This window comes from Symphalangus syndactylus, chromosome 1 (genome assembly GCF_028878055.3).
Source record: "Symphalangus syndactylus isolate Jambi chromosome 1, NHGRI_mSymSyn1-v2.1_pri, whole genome shotgun sequence".
Lineage (NCBI taxonomy): Eukaryota > Metazoa > Chordata > Mammalia > Primates > Hylobatidae > Symphalangus > Symphalangus syndactylus.
Window position 1 is genome coordinate 53207363 of NC_072423.2, and position 26175 is coordinate 53233537.

Genomic DNA, 26175 nt, shown 5'->3' on the forward strand with positions numbered 1-26175 from the left:
TTGATATTAAGAGTTGCCAACTGATTTCAAGTTATTGATTTTGTGCATTTTAAAGACCCACATTATGGTAGCACCCAGTCATGCTTAACTACCTACCTAGGTGACCCAGTTGGTGGTACCCATAACTGTTTATGTCATCGCTTTTGAAGTTGTAAAAAATGTGTGTGATCTGCTCTGTATTAATCCGTTCTCACATTGCTAATAAAGACATATCCAAGACTGGGTAATTTATAAAGGAAATAGGTTTAATTGATTCACAGTTCAGCATGGCTGGGGAGGCCTTGGGAAACTTACAATCACGGCAGAAGGGGAAGCTAACATGTCTTTCTTCACATGGTGGCAACAAGAAGTGCCCAGTGAAAGGAGGAAATGCCCCTTATAAAACCATCAGATCTTCTGAGAACTCACTCACTATCATGAGAACAGCATAAAGGTAATCGCCCCCATGATTAAATTACGTCCCACTGGGTCCCTCCCATGACATATGGGGATAATGGGAACTACAATTGAAGATGAGATTTGGGTGGGGACACAGCCAAACCATATCATGCTCCTAATATTAATTCCCTTTAAATCCAATTAATTTCAGTACATAACTTTTCAGAAAGCAGTGTTACCCTCTAACACTACTATAAATATATAAAAATAGCAGAAACACCTACCTTCTCTTGCCTCTGGGTCTTGGCATCTGTAGTTCCCTCAGTCAGTGACACTTCTCCAAATAGCCTTGTGACTTGTTCCCTCACTTCATTCAAATCTCTCTTTAAATGATTCCCTCTCCAAGAGATCTTCCTAAACAATATATCTGAAATAATACCCACCCTCTTAACTCTACCTCCTTAACTTCTCTTAACTTTCTTCTTGGCACCTGACATTACATATCCATTTGTGTATGGATTAATTGTCTGTTTCCCATAGTGGAATGTAAACTTTATCAGGGTAGAGCCTTTGTTTTGTTCACTGCAATAAAAATTTTGGCAAATAGCTAAGTGGTTAGTAAACATTTGTTTAATGAATGAATAAATGACTCAATGTATGGGTAGTTTCATTTTTCTAAAAAAAATACTTTATCAAAAATAGTTTTGATGCTCACTACTTTAAGAAAATAATTTGTCATTTCCAACTACATGTTAAATCAAATAAATTATTTTAAACCTAAGAGTTAATTTCATGAGTTAATCCATTTATCTACAAACCTTTGCCAATAACTTAAAGAAAACTGCTCTTTTAAATAAAACTTCTTAAATAAAACTTAAAAATAAAATAAGTTTTAAATAAAACTTAACTAAAAAGAATTGCTTTAAGATGCTTAATGTTACCATTAATAATTTCAAGAGAGTAATTTAAAGCTCTATGGCATAGTAGGAATGCTAGATCTTTAAATTAGAAAAAATAAATCTTACTAAATATAATAATACATTTTGGTTTCATTTTTTATTTTCCAGTGAGATATTTAAAGGATCAATACTAGATGATACCAACATTTAACCTCTTCAGCTATTTGTTTCTTTCAAGATTATGGTTATCACAGCCTGTTTTATTTTTCCCTCTGTTTATTTTATTTATGCTTCATGTGTCAGGTGGAATAATGGGCTCTCATTTCCCAGAGGTGAAAAACCTGCAGGGAAACAAAAGTTCTGATTGTTACAAGGCAGAATTAGAGCTTGTCTGGAATTTACTATCCTCTTCAGATATTCCTTGAGCTAGAAAGACTTCTATGTGGCATGGGTGGGAGTGGAGATGCATGCAAGTTTGTGGGAGGTGAAAAGCAGAGATAGGTGAGCGAGGACATAGGAACTGAAACCAGGAGGTTTGTGTGTGTGTAGAACAATTTGCCTCACACATTCACAGGTGAAGCATTTCCTACATAATGTGCTATTTTTAAGATTTTTTTGTAATCTGGAGGAACTAGTAAAGTAGTCATAGGGGTATTTATTACAAAGAAATTCTAGTATTAACATTATAACAAAATTGAATTAATTATAATTTGGAGGTAGATTTGCTATATTTAGAAATATCCCTTTAGCACCGAAGCCTAAAATATGTTTTCGAACAAGTTAATATATGTTGTTTATCTTTTAGAATATTGTGGTGTTAGGCAATAACTTCCTCTATCATCAAGGCTGCCACATAACACAGCTCTGAGATATTAAAGAAATGTATCTTTCAGGAAAATTAAACTTCTTTTGATAGTAAGTTTTTTTATGGTTGTTTTTTGAATCATATGATTTAACTGATCCTGTTCTCCTAAATTCAGTTGATTCTAAAAAACATTTTCAGCAGGTATAGAATTAAAATCTGATTACCTAAATTTTACTTAAAAATGTAAGACTAATTTTAGAGCAAAGAGTTTATATTTTCCTGTGTTTTCCCATATTTGCAGTAAGGAAGAAAAGTGGCTAAGATTATGAGTCTGTAATTTAGCTGCTTGGATTAGACAGCTTTCTGCACCTATTGTTTGTGGTATTTTCTACAAACATACATTTGTTTATTCATCTAGAAAAATGGCATAGTATTAGTAACTACTCCAGATAATTTTTGTGATGATTAAATAACTTAATGAATTTAAAGCATTTAGAACAGCATCTGATATTTAATAGGTATCCAGTAAGGATAATAAGTGCTTGCTATACTTCCTTCTTCCTCCTAAACATGTTTGCAGATCAGTGGAGATTTAGCAGCAAAGAATTTAAAAATTAAGAGCAATAGTTAAATGCAGGCTACTTACTAGGTTAGTAGATACATTATATTTAATAATAATTTAAGAAGAATATTAATCTTTTAAATGTAACATTTTCCTAAATGCAACCATTAGTCCATGTAGCCTTAGAAACATTACTTTTGTTAGTGTGTTTTTATATCTCGGTATACAATCATACAATAAAAAATAGAGCTTGACGCAGAAAAATTCAATAAGGTAAAAGATATAAAATAACATTTTAACAGACATGATGACATACGAAGAATGGAGAATCATTTTTGAGCTTCCAAATTATTAACAGAAATAATTCATATGACAAAAGACTTGAAATTATTGTATGTATATTTAAAGAGGTGACATATCTACCATAAAAACTTTAGGATCTGGTAACTCGGTCATAAAAATTACCTTGGGGCTGAAACCTGGCATATGCTGTGTTCATTTGAAGCACAAATGTCTTCTCATTATTCACAAATTTTCATTGCTATCTTTTAGAAATCAAGAAAAACATTAGTTTTATATTTCTAGTGTATTAAAATTTAATGGAAAGTAGAGTTTTATTACAATGGAAATTTTTGTTTTGAACTTATGGTTAAACGTTAAAGACTGCAAGGAAACACATACACATAACCATAATGGGAATTCTACATTATAATTAATTTAGCAATAGCATCTTGTGTCAGAGGGAAAATTTGAAGGCTAAATAAGACATGTGGTGGTCATCATTGCTTGGACTTACACACTCTAGGGGCTTCATTCGGAATAATCACTGTGTTATTCCTTTTGTAAAATTTATAAGCTTTAAGTACTATCAGTTAGAATTAGTCACAGATTAAAGTAAAATAAAATCACTGCAAATGTATTTTCTTCTTTAGAAACATAACTTTTTTATGACATTGAGCTATAGATTGTATGTAGAAGATAAAACTTGTGGAGTTTAAGCTAAATGGTGCTGATTAACACAGTAGGCCGTTTGGGTAATATATTTTATTGGAATTACAAATTGAAATGCCTGATGGTAGTCAGAACAGAACTATGGGTATTGAAAAATTTTTCTATTCACCCTGATCTAAATTTTGCTCAAATTATTTTTAGTGCAACAGACTATGTAGATATAATGTTTGTGTGTGTATGTGTGTGTGTGTGTGTGTGTGTGTGCACGTACAGCTTTCTGGGTAGGAATTTTCAAATCACATATGCAGGTGGCAAATGTAACTTTTTACTTATCGATTACATAATCTCTGTTTTGAATAGTTGGTTGATGGCTCATAATTGAATCCAGTAGATTTCAGTGGAGCTTATATATTTTAGTACATTTTGTTTCAATTGTACTTAATGACCTCAGAGTATACTCAAGACTCCTCACCGTGTTTTATGGAGTTCCTTGTCATCGATGGGTGTGGTATGTCCTCTATCTTATGCCATACATCTGAGAAGGAGCCTACCCTAAGGTCTTTGGTTGTTAGCATCTAGTACCACTGGCATCTGAGGCCATGTTTAAGGTTCCACTGTAGCTTTTATGCATTGGTTTTTGGGTTCCATAACTATTTAGGGGATTTCATCAATTCATCTCACCGTCTCAGATGCCCTATCGCCCTCTCAAGAAGAGCAGTGAACATGGGAAAGATTCAGTCTCATTTTCTCTCTTTTCTGTGACTGTGAGAGATTTGAGCATGACGGAGGCTTTCTCAGATTACCTCTACACGGAATTGCTCTGTCACAATTCCTAATATATTGTTATTATACCATGCTGGTTTTATGGACTGCTCTCTGAGGGTCAGCATCTTCTTGGGTTTCAACCAGAAAGTAACCCAGTAACATTTTGTATCCTTATCAAAACTGTCCTGAATTTCTGCTATTTCCTATTATCTCTTATCCTGAGGCTAGACCCACATTGGGTCAGGTGGGTTTAGGGCACCCTCCTAGACATCTGTAGAAGCATTTAACACCCTGCTGGATACTTTTATTTGCTCATCTGAATCTATTTCTCCACCATTCACCATCCTGCTCTGTGCTCTAAATGGTTGAATTATTTGGAATAAATAAAGGAGAACCCTTGCTTTCTGGCTTCCATCTCCTAATGGGATTTCCAGCAAGAGATTGGAGGGCAGAAGAATGGTGATATTTGGAAATTAATTTTCCCGTTTCACTCTTACTACTCTACTGATTGCTAGAACTCCTGTCAGATGACCCTCTTCTAGGAGTATAGTTGATATTTCTGGGTTCTGCTACCTCTATTTCCCATTACGTGCTCTGGCTATGGGTGGTAAAAACTCACCATTTTGTTATTCCCAGGATTTTTAACCAATCATTTGATTTCCCCAAATCCTGCTTATATGTTGTATGTTATCCTTTTATTTAGCTCTCCACAGTACCTATTTGTAATGCCTTCTTTTTGTTGATAGCAGTATTTGGTAGTATATGTGGCCCCAGCAAACAGAGCTTCAAATTGAGATTCTGAGATTGATTTCTCATATAGCTAAGAAGCACATGGCCGACATGCTCACTAGAGAGAAATATAACACAGTAGTCTGAGTCAAGGGATAACATCATTATTCGACAGAATGTAAGGTGTTAGGAATCAGCCGATTTGTAAATTAGTCTCTATTGCAACAATAATGATTATAAAGGCTGAGTGGTCAGCTAACTTTGTTACATGACCCTGCATAGTATATACAGAGAAAATAACAAACTGAGGCCTTGAATACTAATTCAGAACATAAGTGGAAAATGAGAAAGCTCCTATGTCAGCTTTTGTTGAAGTCCTCATCTCCTCAAGTTTCAGGACAAATACGATTAAGAATCAAGCCAGTGGCTTGACTCGAATGAAGGCAGGGATCCACCACCAATTAATTAATGGAGGCCGAGAGCCAGTACTTGGAAGAGACTTCCGGGTCTTTCATACTAAGTTTAGGGCAGGGTTGGGGAAGCAGAGACTCACTGAGTAGTCAAAAGGGCAATATTGGGCAGAGATGAACAAGGCTATGCAATTGGAACCCCCAAATCTCAAGGAACTTCTATTGTTGACTGAGTCATCCCTTTTTCTGCAGAAGGCTGGTGGATGCACTTTACTATCACATACAAGGTTGGAATAGTGATCATAATGAGCTTCACAGACAGAGTGACAGCAGATTAAATGTTCCATGGGAAACTGTGATGATGCTCAGTTGTTCAGGGGGTCTCTAAGAATAAAATAGTTGGGCAGCCTATGAGGTGTTTTGTGACATAAGCCGAGTCTGTAGATCTGGTGGACAAAACCTAGATCAAGTCTCCTTAAGGGACTCATATACTTTTACCAAGTTTCAGACCTCAGCTTCCCAGAGGAGGCTGACATAAAATACCTTAACTGAGTAGCTGTTGGCATAGGCTATGACTCTCCCACTAAACCTTGCCTTGAAGGGCCTATAGCCATTACCATATATATCGGGTAAAGGAATGTACCCAGAACTCCTGGTATTATTAGGTCCTGCCCCTGAAATAGTGCTAATATTCAGAGACCCTAAATACCACCAAAGTACAATAGAGTGAGGGCAATGGGAAGCCCAGGGGATGTGGGGACTTTTGATCCCCTTTCTCCTTCCACTGGATTCTTTATGACCATCCACAAATCATGTGGTTATTTTCCCAAATCCAGGATGTATATAGTGTAAATAAATATACTACATATTTAGCAGAATCCTCACATCAATACTATGACCCATGAAGTGTGAGTCATTATGGTGAAAAAGCCAATCCCACCTCTCACCAAGAAAATAAACCAACAGTCATACCATGTATCTGAAGGAATTTCAGAGTAGTGCCTTGATCAAAGATTTAAAGGAAGCAGAGTACTGATTCCTCTTATAGCCCTACTTTACCTCTGTTTGGTGCAAAATCACTTAGGTTTTAGAGAATGACTGCAGAATTGCTAAAAATTCAGTTGGTGAATCAGATGTGATAGTTTTGCTGCAAAAAGCCAGCAGGGCCCCTGGTTCGGGATATATAATGATGAACTTAACAATGCTTCTTTTGTTGATTCACATCAGCAAATATAATCAGAAGCAAATTAGATTCACTTGGAAGATGGCACTACAGCTACCCATAAGGTGTATTGCCATAAGAATATGCCAAATCTTTACCTCTCTATTCTTATGTAGTCTAGACGGCCCTTTATCATTTTGACATTCTAGAACTTATATGCAGGTTCATTATGCAGATAAAATAGGGCTAATTTTACTGGTGACCTACATCGTGCAAATGCTCTGAATTTTGCTATGCTTTTGAAGTTTCTAAGGGCCCAGTTGTGTTGGGCACATCAAGGTATATTTTGTACAGAGAGATGCAAATGATGGTGCCTTATGTCACTAATCAAAGAGGCAAAAGACTTGGTGAACCTCTTTGGATATAGAAGGATAAATATAATAATTTTGTGTATGTTGCTCTGACCTGTTTACCAGGTAACCTTTAATGTGGTCAGTTTTGAGTTGCACCTGAAGCTGTAAACTGCTGTGCGGCATATTCAAGGTGTAGGGTCAACTATTCTGCCTCTTCCCTTTTGTCTTACCAAATGCAACAGAATTAGGGAAGTCTGTCACAAGTTGAGATGTTTTTCAGAGTGTCTGGCAAATGCCACTAGGAAATAAATTGCATTTGGTTTGTCAAAGGTCAAGAACTGTCCTGCTGAAAACTGTTATTTAAATAGAAAACTGATACCAGGCTTCTTTAAAGGCATACATTTTAACTAGGACACCAAACTACACAGAATATACTACCTTCCAAGCCATAGTCATGCCTGGCTCAGATCTCCCTGCAAAAAAAAAAAATAAGGAATATGCTACAAGTAGTATAATTAGTCGACAGCCTCCAGCTGATGCACCTTAGAGGTGCCTCATAGCACTCATAGCATTCACACTGAGGCCATGCTCTCTTTAGGCTTCTCCCAGTCAATGCCTGAGCTTGGCAGAAGCACTAGAGCCAGGCCATATCTACCCAACGTGTGACTCGTATATTAGACATTTTTTGCTTTGGAGTTTCGCATTGGGTTGGCTGAGACATTCTCAGAGATGCACTACAGCCTGGCATTCATCCTGCTACTCTCCCTTCACAGGTATCAGATATGTACATAAAGTATCTGTTCAGATCTTTTGGATATTTTTTAAGATTAAGTTGCTTGTTTTCTTATTGTTGGGTTTTAAGGCATATTTTGATAGTTCTTTGCATCTTTTATCACATATGTGTTTTGAAAATATTTTCTCCTAGTCTGTAACTTGTCTTTCCATTTCCTTAACACCATCTTTTGAATAATAGGGGTTTTTAATTTTAATGAAGTACAACTTATCAGTTTTTTTCTTTCATGGATTGTGCTTTTGGTATACCTAAAAATCATACCCAAATAAAAGGTCACCTAGATTTTCTCCTATTTTATAGGTTTGTGTTTTACATTTAGGTCTATAATCTATTTTGATGTAGCCTGTGTTTTACATTAAAGTCTATGATTTGTTTTGAGTTAACTTTGTCTAGATTCATTTTTTTCTTTTTGCGTAAGATGTCCAATTGTTCCAGGACCATTTCTTGAAGAGGCTGTCCTTTCTCAGTTGAATTGCCTTTGGTTCTTTGTCAAAGACCTGCTGACTATTTGTTTCAATATTTCTCTGGGGTCTCTCTTCTGTTCCATTGCTTTATTTGTCTGTTCTTTCACCAATACCACAGTCTTGATTATTGTAGCTTTGTATTTAGTCTTAGAAAGTCAGGTGGCCTCAGTCATATGGCTTATTTCTTCTTCAATATTTTGTTGGCTATTCTGAGTCTCTTGCTTTTCCACATAAACATTAGAATAAGTTTGTTGGTATCCACAACAAGGATCAAGTCATAATGAACTTTCATCTTTACAGTTTTGAATATTCTCATCCATAGACATAGAATTTCTCTCCATTTATTTAAATTATTTTTACTTCTTTCATCAAAGTTTTATAGTTTTCCTCACATAGTTCTTGTATATACTTTGCTAGATTTATACCTAAGTATTTAATTATGGGGAAGCTTATGTAGATGTTGTCACACTTTTTATTTCAAATTCCAATCATTTATTGGTGATATATAGAGAAGCAATTATTTTTTGTGTGTTTTAATTTGGTCTCTTGCAAACTTGCTATAATAATTTATTAGTTCCAGGAATTTTCTCATTTGTTGTTTGGATTTTTTTATATAGACCATCATAGTATCTGCAAACAAAGGTGATTGTATTTAATGCTTCACAATGTTCATACATCTTATACCCATTTTTTGCAAGAGTTAGGAATTCCAGGATGAAGTTGTAGTAGTGGGAGGAGGCATTCTTGCCGTGCTCCTGATTTTGAGGTGAAAGCATCTAGCTTCTCACAATTAAGTATGATGTTATATGTAGGTTATTGTAGGTTTTCCTTATCAAAATGAGGAAGTTCCCTTTATTTCTAATTTGCTGAGAGCTTAAAAATCATTAATAGGTGTTAGATTTTGTCAAATGTTATTTTTCTGCATCTAATGATAGGATCATATAATTTTGTTCTTTAGCCTGCTGGTGTGATGAAATACAGTAATTGATTTTCAAATGTTAAACCAATCTCACACACCTAGAATAAATCCCATTTGGTATTAGCATAGAATTCTTTTTATAAAATTGTTGGATTGAATTTGTTAATATATTGGAGGAGTGTTACATGGATGTTCGTGAACAATATTGGCTTATAATTTGCCTTTCTTATAATGTCTTTGTCCTGTTGGGTACTAGGTAATACTGTCCTCATAAAATGAGTTGCCTCTGCTACTGTTTTCTTGAAGAGGTTGTAGAAAATGGTATCATGTTTTCTTATGTTTGGTAGAATTCACCAGTGAAAACATCTCGATGTAGTGCTTACTGATTTGGAAGATTCAATTTATTTAATAAATATAAGCCTACTCAGGTTATCTATTTTTGGTAAATTGTGTTTTTCAAGAAATTGATTCATTTTATCTAAATTATCAAATTTGTGGGTATAGAGTTGCTTATAGTTGTCCTGTATAATTCTTTTAATGTTCATGGCATCAGTAGTGATGGCCTCTGTTTAATTTTTGATATTCATAATTTATGTCTCCTCTTCTTTTTACTTGGTTAGCCTGGTTAAAGGTTTGTCAAATTTATTGACCTTTTAAAAGAACTAGCTTTAGGTTTCATTGACTGTCTCCATTATTTTCTTATTTTAAATTTCACTGATTTCTGTTTCAATTATTATGATTATTTTTTCTTCTGCTTGTTTTATGTATTTATACTTCTCTTCTTTCTCCAGCTTCCTAAGGGGAAAACTTTATTTATTTATCTACTATCTTTCATTTTTCTATTCTGTGCATTGCATGCTATAAATTTCAATCTAGGCCCTGTTTTCATTGTATCCCACATATTTTGACAAGTTATGTTTTCATTTTCATTTGGTTCAAAATATTTTTTTAAATTTCTCTTGAGACCAATTTTTTGACCCGTGTATTATTTAGAAGAATATTGTTTAATTTCCAAATAATGTGGGACTTTCTGACCATTTTTTCTGTTATTGATTTCTAGTCTAATTTCATTATGATCTAAGAACATACTTCATATGATTTTAATTCTCCTAGACTTGTTAAGCTATGTTTTATGGCTCGAAATGTGGTCTATCTTGGTGAATGTTCCATGTAAGCTAGACAATAATGTGTCTTCTGTTGTTAGATGAAGTATTCTATAAATGTCAATTAGATTCAGTTGATTGATTATACTGTTCAGTTCCACTATATCCTTACTGATTTCTGCTTGCTAGATCTCTCAATTACTGTTAGAAGTGTGTTGAGGTCTCCAACTATAGTCAGACAGCATGAAACGATGTTTTGGACAAACCCGGACCACATAATGGTGGTGGTGGTGGTGGTCTGATAAGAGTATAATGAAGCTGAAAATGTCCAGTGATTACATAGCCATCATAAGCTTGTAGTGCGATGCATTACTCACGTGTTAGTATTGATGCTGGTGTAAACAAATCCACTGTCCTGCTAGTCTTATAAAAGTACAAGAAGTACAATTATGTATAGTACATAATACTTGATAATGATAATAAATGTCACTGATGTATGTGTGTATTATACTATTGATTGTTAAAGTATACTTCTTCTACTTATAAAAAGAAAAGAAGTTCACTATGAAACAGCTTAATGCAGGCCTTTCAGGAGCCACTTTGGAATGAGGGATTGTTATGGTAGGAGATGACAGCTCCATACATATTATTGCCCCGAAGGGCTTCTAGTAGGATGACATGTGGAGGTAGAAGAGGTGATATTGATGATCCTAAACCTGTATAGGCCTAGGTTAATGTATGTATTCGTGTCTTCGTTTTTTAACTTGAAGAGTAAAAATAAAATTAAATAGAAAAAAATAAAATGAAATAGAAATACAATTAAATAAAATAGAAAATTAAATATAGAATATATTTTTGTACAGCTGACAATGTGTTGGTGTTTTATGTTATTATTACAAAAGAATCAAAAAGTTTTTAAAAAGTTACAAAATGAATAAAGTTAAAAAGTTATAATACCCTAAGGTTAATTTATTATTGAAGAAGGAAAATATTTTAAAAATAAATTTATTGTAGCCTAAGTGTACGGTTCTTAAAAGTCTACAGTAGTGTAATGGCCTGGGCCTTCACATTCACTCACCACTCACTCACTGACTCACCCAAAGCAACTTCCAGTCCTGCAAGCCCCTTCATGGTAAGTTTCCCTATACAGGTGTACCATTTTTATCTTTTATATCATATTTGTACTGTACCTTTTCTATATTTCGATAGACTTAGATACACAAATACTTAGCATTGTTACTATTTCCTAGACTATTCAGTAATGTAACATGCTACACAGGTTTCCATCCTAGGAGCAATAGACTATATAGCATGATACCATGTAGCCTGGATGTGTGGTTGGCTACACCATCTAGGTTTGGGTAAGTACATGTGATGATGTTTGCACTATGACAAAATTGCCTAATGATGTGCTTCTCAGAATGTATTTCAATCTTTACGTGACACATGACCATATAATGGTGGCTTTTCTATTTCTCTTTGCAGTTATATTAGTTTTTGCCTTATGTATTTTGATGTGGATACACATCAAGCTGCAAGCATATTCAGAACTGTTATGTCTTCTTGGAAGATTTACACCTTTATCATTATGTAATTCCTATCTTTATATCTTATAATATTCCTAATTATAGAGTGTGCTTTGTTTGACATTAATAAAGCCAATCAATTTTTCTTTTAATTTGTGTTAGCATGGTATATCTTTCTTCAACTTTTAGTTTTATTCTGTGTCCTTATATTAAGAATGTGCGGCTCATGAAGTCAGGAGATTGAGACCATCATGGCTAACAAGGTGAAACCCCGTCTCTACTAAAAATACAAAAAATTAGCCGGGCATGCTGGCAGGCACCTGTAGTCCCAGCTACTTGGGAGGCTGAGGCAGGAGAATCGCGTGAACCTGGGAGGCGGAGCTTGCAGTGAGCCAAGATAGCGCCACTGCACTGCAGCCTGGGTGACAGAGCAAGACTCTGTCTCAAAAAAAAAAAAAAAGAATGTGTTTCTGGTAGACAACATATAGTTGGGTCTGGCTCTTTAGTCACTCTGTCAGATTCTTTTTTAATTGGTGATTTAGACCATTTATAGTTGAAATGATTATTGATATAGTTGCGGGAATATCTAGCATATTTACAACACTTTACTATTTGTTGAACGTTTTCTTAGTTGCTTGTCTTTTTAAATCTTCCCCTCTGTTTCTGCCTTTTCTAGTTTTAATAGAGCATTTTATATGATTTCATTTTGTCTTCTCTCTTAGGATATCAGATATATTTCTTAATTTTTTAGTGGTTGCACTAGAATTTGCAGTATACTTTTATAATTAATGTAACTGTACTTTCAAAAAATTCTGCACTGCTTCATGGGTAATGCAGGTAATTTATTCCTAATTTTTCCCTTCTGACACTTATGACATTGCTGTCATTTTTTTCATTTATCAAAATGGTAAAATCATTCAATACATTGCTTTTATTGTAATTTTGAACAGGTATCTATTAGACCAATTAAGAATACAAAGAAATATTTATTTTACCTTTACTTACTCATTCCCTGATGCTCATTTTTTAAATGTAGATCTGCTTCTGAAATATATCATCTTTCTTCTCTCTGAAGAACTTCTTTTAAAATTTCTTGGCCAGGCGCAGTGGTTCACGCCTATAATCCCAGCACTCTGGGAGGCCGAGGTGGGTGGATCACGAGGTCAAGAGATCGAGACCATCCTGGCTAGGCTAACATGGTGCAACCCTGTCTCTAGTAAAAATACAAAAAAAATTAGCCAGGCGTGGTGGCGGGTGCCTGTAGTCCCAGCTACTCAGGAGGCTGAGGCAGGAGAATGGCGTGAACCTGGGAGGCACAGCTTGCAGTGAGCCAAGATAGTGCCACTGCACTCCAGCCTGCATGACAGAACAAGACTCCGTCTCAAAAAAAAAAAAAAAAAAAAAAATTCTTGCAAGGCAGGTCAACTGGCAACAAATTACCTCAATTTTAATTTGTCTGAGAAAGTCATTATTTTCCCACTTCTGAAGGATAATTTTGCAGAATACAGAATTCTAGGTTGGTGGGTTTCTTTCAAAACTTCATGTATCTCAGTCTACTCTTTTCTTGCTTACATGGGTTTTGAGAAGTCAGCTGTAACTCTGCTCCTTTCTAAGTAAGGTGCTTTTTTTCCCTCTGCTTCTTTTATGATTAAAAAAAATTTGATTTCTTTGCAGTTTGGATATGATGTGCCTACATTTGGCTTTTTGGGGGCATTTATCTTGCTCAGTGTTCTCTGAGCTTTCTGGATCTATTGTTTGGTGTCTGACATTTATTTATGAAAATTCTCACTCGTTATTGCTTGAAATATCTGTTCCTTCTCTCTTCTTCTTCTGGTATTCTCATTATGAATACATTGCACCTTTTGTAGTTGTCCCACAGTTTGTGGATAGTTGGTTCTGTTTTTTTTTTTTTTTAGTCTTTATTGTCGCAGATTTTCAAATTTGAAAGATATGTATTCAAGCTCAGAGATTCTTTCCTCAGCCACGCTCAGTCTAATAATGAGCCAGCAAAGACAATCTTTATTTGTTGCAGTGTTTTTTATATCTAGCATTTCTTTTTAATTCTTTTTGAAGAATTTCTACCTCTCTGCTTATATTAACCATCTGTTCTTGCACATTATCTACCTCTTCAATTAAAGCCCTTAGCATAGTAATCATAGTTGTTTTAAATTCATAGTCTGATAATTCCAACATCCCTGCCATTATCCTGGTCTGGTTCTGATGCTTGCTCTGTCTTTTCATACTGCATTTTTTTTTTTAATTTTTTGCTTTTTTTTGTATGTCTCCTAACTTTTTGTATGCTTCATTACTTTTTGTTTAAAGATGTATTTGCCTATCACTTTCCAATTTGAGGGGCCATGGTTTTCCCTGTGACCTCACTTCTGCAATGTATGCAAGAAACTTGTTTTTTTTTTTTAGGGTAAAGTGGTGACTTCTAAGCTCTGTATGTGCCTGAGTCCATCCTTGCTTTCTCAGGCCCAGGAGTGGTGACAGCTTTCATTTATTGGTAGCCTTATAGAGTACACTACCCCTGATGGTTCCCTTAACCTTGTCACATTTGGTAAACACTGTCTTTATTAGATTTTGCTCAGTGACCTCACTTGAGCATTTAATCTATTTCTTGACAGGATCCCAACTAATGAAAACATTGTTCTTTATGACACTCATCATCCACCTCCCTCATGATTATTACGACCATTTTGTTTGGCTCGTGTTTCACAGGAAAAATGGAGTAAACCATACTTAATTAGTCATTTGAAGATGATTTTTTATGCATGCCTATAAAACAAGCTGAGTAATGTATTACGAAGTGCACTGATTTAAGTCACAGTTGGGTTTGAGTTTAATTCTACTCATTGCAAACTGTGTGGCTCTGGACAAGTCACTTAACTTGTTCCAAATCACAGTTGCTATGAAAAAGAAAGATAATATATATTTTTTCCAGAGATATATTTGAGGAGAGGAAAGTGTACAATCTGACATGTGACAGTGTTCAATAAATAAATGATAGTAAAACTACTGTAATTATTATTCAGAACTTTTTAGGAAAAGTAAATCACCAATGAATAAACTTAGAAATTAGGAAGTGATTATACTCATTGATTATAGAAATAGTCATGAGAAAAGATAAGTGTTTCTTCATTTTCTCTTAGTAGTTTTTTAGTGAAAGACAATTCAGGAGACCTAGTCATGATATGTGTATGTGTGTGAGTATATATAGACACACATGCATATATATATATTTTCTTGGGTTAAACAACTGCTGTCTGATTTGTCCTTGCACTCAACCTCCTTAAACCTTTCTCGCTTTTTCCCTCTCTCTACCCCCTCCCTCACACTAGCCCATGCACATGTGTGCACACACACACACCCCAGTTTCTTACACAGAATTTGGCATGGAACCATTGAATGATATGGTGGACAATATCATCTGAAACTTTTTAAAGTGTAATAGTATGTTTCATATGTCTTTTTAATATAGTGCTCTTTGATAAATTAGAAAGAGTGATGGAACACAGTAAAAATGACTCTGTAATGTAGTAAGGTAATAATGTTTTAATCAATAATCTGGTGTTGTTTTCATCTGATTCAGAAAAAGAACTGAAAGCATGTCCAAAAGGCACAGTACTTTACATCTTTAAAACAACTTACATTCTGTAAATTGTATCCTTTCAGGCAAGCTTTATTAAAACTGCCCAGAGAGAGTCTGAGGCTGTGTTCTCTGATGAAGTGTTGGAGCCTAGGTATTCTAAAAAGCACACAGATTGAGAGCAGATCCACATGCTTTATGACAAGCAGATGGGATGTATTAAAGCTTATGATGAAACTTGAGGCACGCTGGCCTGGATAAATGACTACAACTTACTCACAGAGGGTGACAACAGGGATATCTGTAGGAACGTTTAGCATTTAGGATAATTTAACATTAGCTTTAGGAAGCTGTAATGGTAATCTTTAGCACATAAATGGGGTTAAGACGGTCTCCACATTCTATACCATTTATGAAAAGGCAAAATGGTCTGATTTTGAAATATTTGAAAAAATAGGCCATTATAGGGAAATATCAGTAATACTCATTTGGAACTTTTTACTTTCTCATTGTATATTAGTGTGAGTTACAAAATAAAAATGAATTGTTTGCTGTAAGAAGTAATTCGATGTAAGCAAATTGAATTTTGGAGAATGGCTGCCAAAGACAATAATTTTTAATTTAGCAAAATTGATATCATGTCACTCTTTCAGATATAATTAGATACCAGTTCCAATTACCTACTGTGGACCCTTATGTTCTATCTTAATACAACATTATTATTAGTAAGTAAGAGGTCTTAGCTCATTCTCCATGACAGATGTGATATACATTTAGTTACCCTAAGAGTGGCTGAAGATAATTCTGATGTAAGTTTTAAAAGGAGCGTAGAATACTTGTTGTTAAATCTAATTCATGAAATGGTCTAGCATTGTCAGGAAATACATTAAAACATAAGCATGCTCAGGTCCTAAGGACTAATTGGATAAAAGATGGTTAGGGAGAGAAAACCAAGAACACTTGGAAGACAATTGTATGGCTGAACATGTTTCATATACTGAAAGCTTGCTTAGATTTAACTATACGCCTGTCCAATGTCTTTACTATTTTCTTTCTTCCTAAAGTACATTGTTCAGTGTAGGTTGGCTAATGGTAAAATTTGTCTTTTTTTCTTTGAAAATATTTTTAACTCTGCTCCTGAATGATAGTTTTGTAGGAAATGTATTTTTATTTGATTATTATCTTCTCTATGTATGATTATTATATCACTTTAGTCTGTCTTTTATTGTTGCTATAGAAAAATTGGATATTTATGTTTGTTCTGCTTTTGTGGAAAATCTGGTTTGCTATTTGCTAATAAGATCACCTTGCCTATTGTACAGGAGGAAAAATATCCTTTCCTTTATATATTTAGGTTCATAGCTGAGGCCCCTATAACAAAAAAACATATTAACAAGAGAAAAGCATACACACTGAAGTTTTACATGACCCTGGAGCCTTCATAAGGAAATGAATATCCAAAGACACAGTTAAACCTGAGTGATTTTTCTAGTAAGTTTGATGAAAAGTGAATAGTCGTGGAAAAATATTACACAAAGGGTATGAGCTAATGGTAGTAAACTGGGGGAAACTTAACAAGGCCTGTTTGGTTGGATTCTTCTCTGTGTCTCTGTGTCTTCAGCAATAAGGAATAAGGATGCTCCTTTCCTCCAGGTGTATGAGGGCACCTCCCACATGAGGGTCTTATGACCTGAGCCTGGGGAAGGTCAGAAAATCCTTTCTAGGTTTTATGACCTCCTTCCAGGGAGATGGATGGAGAGGAAGGTCAGAGTGACTTTCCTGCTTCTGCAATTTTCTAAAATTTCTTCAGCTTAAAAAATTTTAGGGTAGCATGTCCTAAACCCCATCACTACTAGGTTCTTGTTTATGATGATAAGTCTGGTATTGATTTAATTTTGCAGTGTCCAATTTCTGTTCTATTTGAGTTTCAGCTACAATCCTGCACTGGGTTTACTGAGATACTCCTATATTTTTTTATTTCAAAATACCCACTTTTGTTTATGTGAAGTAAGTTAATATGTGTATTAGCTTTCTTTGGCTGTGTAACAAATTACTATAAGTCTAGCAGTTTAAAACAATGTCCATTTATTAGCCTCATGCTTCTCTAAGTAAGAAGTCCAAGTGAGGTTGCCTGGGTTGTCTGCACAGGGTCTCACGAGGCTGAAATCAAGGTGATGGCAGGAAACAATCTCCTTTTTTTTAAATTGTTTTATTTTTTTTTAAGATGGGGTCTTCCTCTGTTGCTCATGCTAGAGTGCAGTGGCACAATCTTGACTCATTGCAACCTCTGCCTCCTAAGCTCAAGCAATCCTCCCACCTCAGCCTCCTGAGTAGCTGAGACCACAGGTGCGTGCCACCATATCTGGCTAAATTTTTTGTATTTTTGGTAGGGATGGGGGTTCACCATGTTGGCCAGGCTGGTCTTGAACTCCTGGCCTCAAGTTATCTGCCTGCCTTGGCCTCCCAAAATGCTGGGATTACAGGCGTGAGCCACCGTGCCCAGCCAGGACATATTCTCATTTTGAGTTCAGTGTTCTCTTCCAAGCACCTCCAGATTATTTGTAGAATTCGGTTCCTTGAAGTTGTAGGACTGAGGTCCCCACTGCCTTGCTCGCTGTCACCTGAGATCATTGTCAGCTGCTAGAGGCTGCCTGCCTTCCTTGCCATAGGGTCTTGTCAGTCTTCAAAGCTGACAATAGAGAATATCCCTTTGATAAATCCCTCTGATGCTTCAAACCTCTGACTCCAGGAAGAGGTCAGTCCCTTTTAAGGGTTTACCCAATCAGGCCAACGCATCCTGGATAATCTCCCTTTTTCAACTCAATTGTGTCATGTAACAAACTAATCACAAAAATGAAATCCACCATATTTAAAGTCCTGAGGATTATGCAGGTGTGTATAACAAGGGGTAGGGCCATTGGGGTCCATTTTAGAATTCTGCCTGCCACAATAGGGGTTTAGCAATTATCAATGAGTTCTAATTAAGAGAAACTTGTCAATAGTAAGATTTCTAGTAGGTAAAGTTTTATTTTATGATAAAAAATCTAGCTATTGTTTTAATATGCACATTTAGATATTGTGAACCCTCATGAATACATATTTACTGGCATGCAAATGATTCATTTGGTTTATAATTTAACATTGTATTGAGAACAAGCCAAAGTTTAATAATTAATGGAGGGAGATGGGAAAGTGGAGTGCATTCTTGAATCTATTTTTTAATTACAAAAGAGCTCTACTTCTGCATATATTAATTTGAGATTAAGACCTTCCACCAGTTTGCTAGTTATTGCTTCTTTTTTTTCATCTTTGGCTGAAAGGATCACACTCCAGGTACGGACTTGCTGGTTTTCCCCTCTTAGAAAGGATTACTAATTAAATTGCCTCTTAAAGTAATAGACTTTGCTGATTTAACCTTGGCAGGCAATTGCCTGTTCTCAGTGTTGCCTGGAAAAATGATTTCTCTGGATGAGAATGCGAATCTTTATTGTGATCCTGTTTTTTTTTTTAACTGTCTTCAGTTTATAGTCCAGTGTTTGTTTTCATTCAAGAAGACAGTGAGAATAGTGTAAGACACGACTGTCCTCTGAAGCCTATTTCAGTTCACAGTGTATATTCACAGATGAAGAAACAAAATGTAGGTAATACATTTTGTGCCACTGATTTATGTATTTATTGATCTGTCGCCCAGGCTGGAGTGCAGTGGCACGATCCCAGTTCATTGCAGCCTCTAACCACTGGGCTCAAGTGATCCTCCTGCCTCGGCCTCCCAAAGTCCTGGGACAGGACAGCCCTGGCACAAGGGTGTGCCACCACACCCGGCCTGCCACTAAGTATTTTGTCAGAAGGATCAATGCTTCAAAAATTTGTTTTTGAAAGAAACAGACCCTTAGAGAAATGGCTTGAATTAGTCTTGAAGTAGTCATTTTCCCCACTTTCAGACACCAGGAAAGGTTCTCCTTTCCTCCTCAACAGTTGTTTGTTGAGGTTTCTCAATACTGAAGTCACAACCAAACCACATGGGGTAATCGCATGGAGTCCTGGTTGTATCGTCCCAAGTGGCAAGAAAGAGGTCCTGCGGTCCTCCCGAAGGTGGAGGAAGTCTGTGATCCCCTCATGTTCTAACCTCACTGTTGTACGAAGGGGCGTTGACTCGTCTCCACTCCTTCCCTCTCCGGTAAAGAGGGAAAGGAGTTGGGTTGGCAAATCGCTTACCTCAGAAAGGGAAAGGCACTGGGAGAAGGCGGAGAGGGGGCGGCCTGGAGCGCTGATCGGGCGCCGAAACGCGGGGAGTCGGGGGCCAAGGGCTCGAGCCAGGAGGCCCGGGAGCAGCAGCCGCCCGCTCCTCACGCCGCCGCCGTCGCCCCCGCCCCCGCGGTTGCCTGGACACGAGATAACCGACTTGGGGCCTCGACAGCAGCTGCGGAGGAAAGAGCCGCAGCAGAGCGCGGGTCTGGGAGACGCGCGGAGCCGGTGAGTCGGGGGCGCTTGCGCCTCGGCCCGGGGCGCTGCCGTGCGGCGCCCACTCCCCCTGGCCGACCGCCTGCGCGACTCCCGTGGGAGAACCAAATGCGATTCCCCGGCCGCCCCGCGGGAGTTAGAGTCGCCTAGTTCTTCACCCCTTCGAGAGGCGGCGGGGAGTCCTTGCCCCGCGCGTTTGAAAACAATTCCCCAAATCCCCAGTCCCATAATTCCCCAGTCCCCCAGTCCTTTTGTCCGCCTGTTCCCCTGTCCTCCAGTTCCCCAATCCCCCAACCCCAGTCCCCCAGTCCCCCAGTCCCCCAGTCCCCCAGTCCTTCAGTCCCCTCAGTCCCTCAGGCCCCACTGCCGGGGGAAGGGAAGCAGCGTCTCCCTCCGCTGGCCGCCTAGAGGAACTTCATCTTGTCTGTAACTGCGTTTCTAGCGTCTTATTCCTTTGAAATAATTATTTCAACTTTTATTTTGCTTATAAGGCCGCCTTGTGGTGGCTCATGTATTATTCCTTTGAACTGTTATTGATTTCTTTTCTTGATATTTAATTTTTCAAGTGTCTGCTCAATCAAGTCAAATACTGAACAACTTCCTGGCGGAGAGGCTGAGAATTTTATACTTGCTTGCTCTAAAGCACCCCAAATAAGATGATCCACTCCAACACCTCCCCTTTACAGGTAAGAAAAGTGATATTCAGAGCTTATTTGTGATTTGACAAAAGTCAGATCCAGCAATCTTCAAACTCAGGAATATAAGAATCTCCCGATTGCCAATTCAAAGCATTTTCTATTACTGTTTTCTTGACATTCATCCAGTGCTCAATAAATATTTGTGAATTGACTTGGTAGCTTATCACTCCTATTTATCATTGGATAATCTGTTGTGTATTGATTGCTCTGGGCATCTTGACCCAAATACAGCATTCTTGACATCTCCCGCCTACCCTCAAAATATTGTTTCTTGGTCCTGCTGTAGTAATAGGTTTTAGAACACCACTTACCAAGTTTAAGAACTCAGAGACATGACTAGTTGTAAGACAAATCCAAGAATCCAGAGGATTTTCAGCTGTTTATGTTCAATTGTTATTTGGACATTCGTACAGAAACTAGTGTATTTCTATCTTGAATATATAATACTTCTCACTTTGTTGTTGTAGTCATAAAGTTTTATTATAAACTATATCTGGCTAATTTCCAGAACTATCGACAATATGAGTTTGATTGTTAGTCTACCCACTATCCCTGGATGGGTTGGGATTGCTGCCAGAGCTTTTATCCACAACCCAGACTTCTCTCTCCTGCTCCCACCTCAGATTCAACACAACCTTAGACTCAACTAATTTGTTACCACATCCTCAGAATTTTTCTCCCTGTTCTATATTCCATAGCAGTGAATGGGATAATTGCATATATTCTTCTTTCTTTTATCTTTAGAATAAGAACTTCATTCTCACACTCTTATTCCACCAGTCTAGAACCATGATTTCCGAGAGCACTAGACTCATAAATTCCCAAACTTGCACCTAAAAAGAAAATCTAGAAACACTCGATGGATTCTTCTTGACCTCAGTTGGTTCAATTTGCCTGTCCCAAGAGCATTTATGTTGGGGATAGGGTTACTACGATTGGCAGCAATGTCAGACTATGTGGATGGAGTGGGGAAACAATTACACACAAAAAAGGAGCCCTCTAGGAAAGAGAATTTCTGGGGGAAAATCCATATTTGTCTACTCAGAGTTTATCTAGGCTTATGGGACTGAAGATTAATAAGATTAATGAGAATATTAGCTGCTAAAATGCTAGACTACAGAGTACAGACAACATGGAAAGGAAGATGATGTATGGTGAATGAGCAGGGAAAAGCAGAAAGATTAAGCAACTGGAATAAAGTAGATGAAGAATTTGTATCGAGGTAATGATATAGGGAGAGAATTGTACTGATTATTTTATAAGCATCTGGGTTATATACCTGGTGGAAAATTAGTACATCTACAAGCAAATGGTTGCATGTGTGTGAGCTCTAATGGCCATGGTAACTTCATGTCTGTTTTTTGCACAATAACACAAATTGTGTGTGTGTGTGTGTGTTTGCCGTGTGTGTGTATGCCATATATGGCATTTTAAAATCGATGTTGAACTTTTAACTTCATTTATAATGCGCTGAAATAGAAGAAGACCACTCACATTAGAACAAGCTGAGGCTATTTATTCAGATCTTGCTAGAGGAAGGGAGTGAGCTACTATCACTTGCATTGGACAGAAACTCAAAGGCAGACAGGGGAGTGGGGAAGCTATAAAGCTTCAGGTATGTTTTGACTGGAGGTTGTTGACATGGGGATGCTGAAGGAGGGCTAACTAGAAGCAGGATATTTTATGTGACTGGTCTGAGGATCTTAATTTGGCTTTCTCTGCTTGGTCTTGAGTTGGAACCAGGGGCAATAATTAGGAAAGCTGGCAGTCACCAACAAAGTCCTGACTGTTCCATGCTGATCACTGTGGAAGTTATGGTTTGGCTCTCTGGACTGGTTGATGCAGATGTGTGGATTAGAGTTTTATTTTCATATGTGGTCTGGCCATAGTCCCTTTATATATTCAGTCAATGTTCATAAAAATTCAGTTAGGTAAATTTAAACTTACCCTCATATTAGAAAACTGATATTTGCACACATTGCATTTATGGCCATGTAATTTGTTAATGAACCCTAGTTCACTGAATTTAAATTATTACCATGTATTAAGTGGTTATTATATGCTGGTGACTGGACTAAATATTCTGTACACATTATCTTATTTTAACCCCCACAATAACACTGTGAAGTATTGTTATTTTTACCATTTTCCACAGCAAAAGGCTGAAGCTCAAATACATTAACTACCCTTCCCGAGGTCAGATAGCCAGCCAGTAACGGGGCCCATGAGGAACTGAATTCTACATCTAACTGATTGAAAAGCTATGTTCTTTGGCATTTGATTGTTTAATCAAATTAAACATTTAATCATGATATGTCTATTTTATATTAGTTTGTATCTATGAACATTACCATCTGGCCTCCCTTTCTGGGTACTTACTGAATGTGTGTGTGAACAGGGGTAATTAGAAGACCTTTCATATGAACCAAAGGGATTCAACCTACCCTTAGATCCTGGAAAACCTTTGGATTTAACCGCAAACCAATGAACTGGATGAGATACCTGGGCATGTTAAATAAAATAGCAAAGGTGGAGGGGCGACAATATGGTTGAACAGACAGTAAAAGAACACAACCAACAAGTTATAGTTTGCATGGAAATTAGTTATTTGAACATCCCTGTACTGATGGTAAGTTGTTTAATGGACAAACTAGACAATTATTTTTGTTTCTTTAAAAATTTTCTTTGTGTGAGACTTTATTACTTAAATTTGTTTTCCTTGAGGTAAAAACTATCCTCATAAATTCTAACTGTTGAGTCTGAAAATTACACTTGCGACAAATTCTTTGAGAGGCTGAAAAAGCTAAGCATTTTTGCTAGAGAAGTTATGTTAGTCAGAGGTCATTACACTTTAATCACCTTTAGTGGTCCATTGCTTAAGAAACTCCATTTGCTCGGTTTGTACTCCCAGAACAACTTTATAACGGGCAAAGGATATAGCATAACACAGAAACAACACAAGAAAAATATGCATGAAAAAGGACCTAGAGGTCCCAGGCACAGGTTTCTTTGTTCTCCCACCTGTGGGTCACAGGTGCTCTTAGCCTGTTCCAGACTGTAACCACTACTGGTGTGCATGTGAAGCACTTCTGTAGCAGGAGACCCAAATCTGCTCACAGCGGAGATCTCTTGTAATAAGCTTTTCATATAGACATATTCTAGCTATGTTACCGGCCTTTACTTTGAATGTCTTCCTCCCCCAGGCTCCACTGAAATTAGGTGCAATTATAAATTCAATTATTATTACTAAACAGTGCTGGCAGGCTGATACATCTTGCTCTGAAACAATTCATTGATCCATGGTTACAAAACATCATTTATCTTTAGTTAATACATTTTACAGCATTGGCCAAGGGTCAGTAGCTCTGGAGATAAACTGCAATCAATCCAAACCAGCTAAGATGAACCTATTAGATGCATAGATTATGGACACAGCAATAAATGTTCAAGTCTATTCCACATTAAAATCAGAAAACAAATAGCATCCTCCTTTGCATCTATATCTCACTTCATGTCTAGCTCTTTCCAGCTCGTGTCTGCTCAAGTCCTAGAAAGAATGGTCTATGCATGTCTTTCATCATCCTCATTCTTTCTGTCCTGGACATCTTGTTACCTAAACTCTGCTCCTATCATTTATGAGAAATGTTTGTGTTAAGGTCATTCATGACCTTCTGCTAGATGAAATGGACCTGTTTGTATTTTTTCTAGTCTTTGTCTTAATGATACTTTTTGGAAACTTGACTCCAGGTTGAAACTCCTTTCTCTTGTTTTCTATGATCCCATTCATTTTTTTCCTTCAATTTCTCTAGAAATTGTTAATGTTAATTATTCTTGACTTTAATGTCAAAATTCCTTTTCTTTATTGCTGTTGTTATGTGATCCGATCCAACTATAGTTCTATAATAATAATTCCCAAAACTATGTATCCAGTCTCAAACCTCCTCATGAATATTGGACACACATATACCATCGTCATTAAAAAGCACCCATATGTGAAGTTTCAGTGGTCCTCTCTCCTCTACCCACCTGGTTTTCCTCACATAGATCTCATTTCAGATAGTGGCAGTGTAGGCTATTCATTCATTCATGCCAGAGATATGGGAGTCATTCTAGATCCCTCTTTCTCTGTTACTGCATTTAATTTATCATCAAATCACACTGTTTCTGTCTCTTAAATAGCATTTGATTCTTTTTCTTCCTTTCTATTTCTACTTCTTGTAGCTTAATTATTATAGTATTAAATAATAAATAGTATTATTATAAATAATGTTTACTGTGATCACTTCAGTAGTCTTCTTGATCATTTTTTGCCTCTAATCATAGTCTTCTCCGGTAAGCCCCCCATGGCATAGCACTTGCCTCTCTCTCTCTGTAGTGTTATTGTCTGTTGACTGATATGTTCCTACAAAAGTTTGTAGTTAGAAAAGGGTCTCATTTATTCTGGCATCGTCAGTGCCAAGCATATAATATATATTGAATACATTTTTTGAATGAACAAATTAACATACAATTTAGAAAATATGCATAGGAAATGAGGATATGGTGCTTACATGCTCTAAAACAACATTGTCCAAAAGACTTTTCTGCAATCATAGAACTGTGCTATGATGCAGTAGCCTATAGCTACATGTGACTATTGAGTAGTTGAAGGTGGCTAATGTAGCCAAGGAACTGTATTTTTAATTTTTAAATTGAATATGGCTAGTGGCTATGATAGAGAACAGCATAGCTTTAAGAAAATATGCCCCAAAATTGCTCTTTTTAAAAAATATAATTAACTCTTAAGTGGAATAAACTAAAGCTGTTTGTTTTTCTGCTCCAATAATTATGACCACTTTAAACTAAAATTCTGCAGACGGTCCCTCATTCATAGTTCAATTCTGCTCAAGAAATATTTTTGAGCACATAATATTTGCCAGGTACTGTGGATTCAAAGATAAACAAAATAACAATTTCTGCATTGGAAGATGTAGCAGGAAAATGTCACCTGATAATGGAATTTGATTTCTGAAATATTGAAAATTAGCGGAAAATTTGAAAATTGATGAAGACACTGGGAAAGAACATTTTAAATATTTTTTCCCTCTTCCTCCTCCTACATCTAGATTCTGAAGTAGCAGATGAGAGATAGAATTGTCAAAATGAATCTGATGATGTTAGGAATCATTTCAGATCCCCATGTGAAATATACATTCCTCCCGAAGTGCAGTGAGGATGAACTTTTGCTTGTTTCTTTGACCTATGCAGTTTTCATTATCTCCTTTCCTTTCTACCTTCTATTTTGTATCTTCCTGATATCTCAGTTGCTTTCAGATTTATTAATTTCTCTGAAACACAATGTCGCAGACAGCCCCATGTCACAACCTCTAGCTCTAAACAGTTCCATCAAACTGTGTCATTCCTGGGGACTGACTGTGGTGTGATAGCAAATTTTGCATCAGTATGACAGCATTTATAGCCAAGCTAATTTAGATTACTTAGCAAATATTATGCCATGAAATCATGTATAAAATGATATCAGTAGGGTCCAAATATATAGTATAAAATGTATTTTTTTTACCCACTAATTTGAACATTTCCATAGAAAACTGCTGTAAGAAGCTGTTGG

General features: G+C 36.6%; 1 protein-coding gene and 1 long non-coding RNA gene across 7 annotated transcripts in view; one reads left to right on the plus strand and one right to left on the minus strand.

The window, feature by feature from the left end:
• Positions 1–739: 739 nt before the first annotated feature.
• Positions 740–19731, minus strand: LOC129458784 (uncharacterized). Of its 2 annotated transcripts, XR_008649733.2 has the most exons (6): positions 19624–19731; positions 12815–13032; positions 5077–5207; positions 3110–3189; positions 1483–1618; positions 740–805 (listed from the first exon to the last, which is right to left on the minus strand). It is a non-coding gene; the product is annotated as an uncharacterized lncRNA (long non-coding RNA). The 2 variants fall into 2 exon arrangements; XR_008649734.2 differs by lacking the exon at positions 740–805 and having other exon boundaries at positions 1420–1618.
• A 49-nt stretch (positions 19732–19780) lies between these two features.
• The window catches only part of CCDC178 (coiled-coil domain containing 178), a 515586-nt gene continuing 509191 nt past the window's right edge, over positions 19781–26175 (plus strand). For 4 of the 5 annotated variants that reach the window (XR_010113908.1, XR_010113927.1, XM_063610703.1 and 1 more), the window contains exons 1-2: positions 19782–19881; positions 20436–20555. The gene's annotated coding sequence lies outside the window, so the exon portion shown is untranslated. Of the gene's footprint in view, positions 19882–20435; positions 20556–26175 lie in introns of all 5 variants that reach the window. The other variant, XM_063610669.1, reaches the window with a different exon arrangement.